Source organism: Egretta garzetta, unplaced genomic scaffold, assembly GCF_000687185.1.
Source record: "Egretta garzetta isolate BGI_Z169 unplaced genomic scaffold, ASM68718v1 scaffold210, whole genome shotgun sequence".
Lineage (NCBI taxonomy): Eukaryota > Metazoa > Chordata > Aves > Pelecaniformes > Ardeidae > Egretta > Egretta garzetta.
In genome coordinates this window covers 1,373,195-1,378,330 of record NW_009258218.1, presented here as the reverse complement: position 1 = coordinate 1,378,330, position 5,136 = coordinate 1,373,195, and the positions used below count along the sequence as shown (strand labels likewise).

General features: G+C 40.8%; 1 protein-coding gene across 1 annotated transcript in view; it reads left to right on the top strand.

The window, feature by feature from the left end:
- Positions 1-5,136, top strand: part of MEOX2 (mesenchyme homeobox 2) — a 53,449-nt gene that overhangs the window by 630 nt on the left and 47,683 nt on the right. The window lies entirely within an intron of this gene.

Below are 5,136 nucleotides of genomic sequence, written 5' to 3'. Positions count from 1 at the left end.
GCGGTCTGGGGGGCTCCATCATTAAAGCCAGATTTATTAGGGCTGCGGAGGGGGGGTGTGGGGCGGGGGGGAGATAAAAAGGAAAAAATCCAGCACGTGATGGAGCGTGAAATCAAGGTGGTGGTGGTGGTGCGGGGGGAGAGTTTCCTACGGCCGAGGAGAGAAACGTTTGTACTTTCGGTGAGGATTTTAGCATCTGCTCCCGCGTCCCCCTCCCCCCGGCCCCATACGGCACCCCTGCTTCAAAATTCAGAATATAGCGCGCTCCTGCCCCTCCGCCCCTTCGCTGCGGAGCTGACTGCGGGCCCGGGGCGATTGCACAACGCTTGGAAACTGCCTGGGAAGTGGGGATGCGGGAGGGGAGCTGATGCCTCGCTGCCCTGCAGGGTCTGGGTGCGCCCGCACCCAGCCCTCGGCGTGGAAGGGGCAAAATTTGGAGTCTGTAAAGCAAAGCGGGTGAATGAGGGTTTCAGAAAGCCGCTTCGCTTCAGTTTGCTGGTGGCAGGGGCAGAGGGAGGGAAGGAGCTGTCTGACTTTTAAAATCACTGCAATTCTTACTTAAAGAAGAGCAGAAAAACATGTAGACCCGCAGTCATTCTGAGGCGATGATCTGGCATCACTGAGCATGCAGAAAAACTTGACATAATCTCCACTTTTCAGAATGGCAAAGCCTGTCAAAGTCCCACTCTGACCAAAGCCACTCGGCGAAGGCAACGCGACTGATGGCACTTCCCTTAGGGCGCACATAAACCAGGGGGTCACCAAAAATATACTCAGGCAGGCTGGAGGCACTTGAAAAAGAGAGGGCTCAACAGTTTGAAAACTCAAGAGCGGGCGTAGCGAATTGTTTGTTATGGAGGAAGAGAAAGTGAAAGGCTTTTCCCGATATTTATGGAGTTCACAACTGAAACCGTGACCTCTTTCACTCGAAATGTTGTGAGCTTGGTAAAGTGGTAAGCAACAGAAAGTATTTTAAAAAAAAGAACCCTCAAGGATACCATCGTTTTCTTCATTGTCCGTGACATTAATGAAACATTTACAGTAATTCAGGGTGGGTTTAACTGAATTTCATCTTACCTAGCCGGTAGATAGGCTGAAAACTCTTCCCAGATTAAAAGCTGTGTTCAGTTAAAACACTGGTGGTGAAATCTACTGTTGCATCTTCATTACATTTTGTGCGATAAAAGGAATTCTCTGATTTCGTGAGGTGTATGAGCAATACTAAAATCTGAGTCCCCGTTATTACTGGGAAAATAACTAGATGCCTGTCGGTGTAAGGATTTATTGTATGTGTCAGTCTATTTACAGCTGAAGGAAAAAAGGAAATCGGTCCCCTTCACTGTCAGGGAAGTATCCGCATCGCTTTCTGTTTATTTCATTTTGCAACGCAAACCAAAAAAAAACCCATCAGTGGGGAATGTCCCAAACCTTACCCTGAAGTGACCGGAGTCCTCCACTGGCTTGAGTGGACACGGGTTCCAGCCTTTAGCTGCGGTTATGCTTATTTTGCGCTGCACTCCGAACCTCACTTTCTAAAGCTTTCTGAAGATCAAGGCAGGTAACTGTTTCCTCCTCCCTTCCCCTAAGAAAAAAATATAGTATGGCCATTCACACAGTTGTGAATCTCTCAAAATGAAAATAGGCGTCTTTTGACAAAGACTGGGTAGCTGCTGGATCTTTGGTTTTTCTTCAGGAAAAGCCTGAGTTTTGGACTGAACGTTTAACCCCACCCCTTTATTAATCCTGAGCTCTGGTGCTAGATATTTAATGCCCTTCTAATGTATGGCAGCAAGAACTATTTTCGAGTTGCTGCGTTTCTATATTTGTCATCCGTAATTGCCCCTCATTTGATTAAAGATCATCCTCTTTATTTCTCATTAATTTGTTTTGTTTTTTTAAACAAATCACCATCCTTGAAAGAATTGCATCCACGCCTTCCCCACTTTTTGGACACATATTCATCACACTCGGAACTACTTCAATAGGCGTTTGTGTAAAATCCTAATAGTAAATAACTCGGAAGTGAAGAGAGACTGTTGAAGTTTCAGTGCCAGCATTCTGAGACAATTATTAATGCTCTTGCTTATTTACAGATATGTTTCCTCTTCTTAAGCGTATCACTTAAAGCCACAGAATGTTCAGTGTTTGCTGAATCTGTTCCACATTTCAGAGCTGAATTAACCTTAGGCTACCCCTTTCTTTCACTACTCTGCTTTCATTTCTGAATGTTTAAGATCAGGAGCGTTGATTCATACAGCTGAGTTTGTAGATAGTTGAAAGAAAGTAAAACGTGAACATTCCTCCTATCCTTCATCTCCCAAATAAGTAACCGTTGCTCAGCCACATAGATACTCCGAAAATTTACCAGCAGGGATACCCCATTTTACTTGTAATGATGGCGGGAGTGTAATTTTTTTAAAATTATAAACAAAAATGCAGAGGGCGAGAAAAAATTTTGGATGATGGACCGTGTGTTTGCCCCTGTGCTTGCTCTTTTCCCCTGGAATTCAAATACTGCAGGGGAATGGGAGGATCGAAATATTTTGCGTTTATGCTCTGTTATGCTTTTGGTTGGGATCGAGTAAGCAAGGTGAAATGTGCTTTTGTGGTAGTTTTATAAACTGCCTGATCTACAGTTTTCTTTTGCCCTAACCCAGGTTTTAAGCAGTTTGGGAACTTCCCTTTGAAGATATTGAATAGGCTGCTACGGGACAGGGTGAAATTGTCAACTGTTCATGTTGCAAAGGCCTGGGAAATACTGCTTGCTTAATTCATCGACCCCAGCATGCTACAGCTGTCAGTGTCTCCAGGTTTTGTAGTTTCTCTCCCATTATCTTCAGAACATTCCTTTCAACCTGCGTAGGCCCAGAAGTGGGTCAGTAAACTAGCCTGCCAGTTGGGGAGTGGTGCGCACAAATCTTTAGATGTTAAGGTTTTGCAGTGAATAATGGCATCTGCATCCTTGCCTTTGTAACTCAGCCCGGTGTGTGTCAAGGATGTAGGAGTAAAAAGATGATACTAAATTTGAGGATAGGTTGCAAATAAATTCGCTTATTTTAAAGTGCACTAATGGTCAGAATTATCTGTGTGCTAATGAGGTGCGGATGAAAACCATGCTGAGTGTATCAAAAACATATTCTTGGAGCGCTTTGTTGCTTTGTGGTACGAGTTGTTCTATATGGAATATTTTGGATTTTTCTAATGCCTCCCCCTCTCATTACTTGCCTGTGACTTTTGAGGCCATTTTATTTCTGGTTTTTATAGAGTAGGTTTTGACTCTCAGATGATGCGGAACACATCAAATGCAGAATTACTGCTGCAATTGTCTAAGCTGGCTTGCTTAGGTCCAAGGTTTCTTAAAACTTCAGTTAGGAGAAAAGCGTATTAATGCCTATATAGCAAGTGTAATCGAGTCTTACTGAGAAATACAAAAAAGAAAGTGAATCTGCTAGCCTTGAGGAAGCCTGAAATACTATGGCGAAAAAAAATATCTGTACTATGGTGAAAAGATCAGGGGAGGCTGAGTACTGTTGAAGGAGGAATTCTAAGCACTACAACTATTCAAACATTTAATTGCGATAGATAAATAAATAGATAAATAAATATTATAAGTAAATATGATTCCGGTTAAAGTCTAATATAATTAAACACATGCCCCTAGGCATAAGAAGTCTTTTTTTTTTTTTTTTTAAAGTTTGGTGTGGAAAAATGTTTTTATATGGCACAGATTTCCAAGGAAAGGCTAGCAGGTAATAACAACTGTTCATATATTTGACTGTATTTACAATAGTATCATATAGAAACACTGCTGTTAAACCTACAAAACCATTTCAGGAATCCAGTGTTTCAATAGCTGTTCTGCTGGTTTTTGTTCATTGGCAAATCACATGAAAAGAAAAAAAATACTCTTTTTTTCCAGTGTTTTAACGTCTTTTAAAACCTACCTATTCTCAAGATGCAAGCGGTAAAAAGTTAATTCTGCAGGGGATTTATTTTAAACACATCTAAATATCATAAATCATATGTGCTTGTTTGAAATGGTCTCTAAAAAGCAGGTCATTTTGATAAATTGTTGTAAATACTGTGAAATCATGGGTTTTGAGGACTTCTGATTCGTTTCTGAAACACATCAGTAAGAAAAACAAGCTGCACACTTGTAGTCAAAAAGAACTGTGTAACTGATTCATCTATACGTCTGTGCTTTTCAGCGTGGTTGTAAATGGAAGCAAGAAAAAAATACATAATAAAGCATAGTTTTTCTGGAAAGAGTTAATTTGTTTGGTATCCAGTATCAAAGCATCACTTACCATTAAAAAAAAAAAAAACCCAAACCACCACCAACAAAAAAACACCTCTGTAGATTTCATAGATGACACAAGTTCAAAATCCAATGAATAATAATCGTAGTTTTAGGAGAAGACCTTTAAGGCTGACTGCTCTGCAAATATTGGGCTACCTAGTGGGCTACTTGCTGGATTGTTGAATAGGTGAAAATTTGCAGTATGTTCACTTTTGCTCTCAGGAAATATAATCAGGAACTTTTCTAGGACTGTAAAATTTTTAAACACTATTTTACCAATACATTCTCAGAATTCTTTGCCCATAGCCAAAGAGTAATTTTGTGTGGACAGAAATAAGTATGGCCTCTAATTATGTATTTCTGTCTGTTTATATATATCATTCAGTAGGATTTACACTTCCCCCACCTCCCCACTCCCCTTTTAGAAACATTAGGGTCCCAATCCAGATGTTCACTGGAGCACAAATGTGTTTGTGAGAAGGTCTCTTGACTCTAGTGGAACTACTGAAGTGCTGAAGGTTTTTTAAGTAGTTGGAGCTTAATTCTGTTACTCTGTTTTGAATCTTTGGCACAGAAATGTAATTGCATGTTATTCTTTTATTATTTGGTATTAAGCACTATCAAGGATCCCAGTCTTCAAAGCAAAGTCACTCAGGGGCCTGGATGAGTAAGAAGTGTGGTACTAGGACCAAATGCAGAAGGAGATGTGGACACATGGGGATTAAAGATCCAAGCGTTCTGGCAATATCTGGAGAAAATTTCACTAAAACTTTTCAGAAAATCATGGTTGTAGTTACCTTTCAGGATTGTTAAGCTGCTGCTGCGTGGTAGGGAAA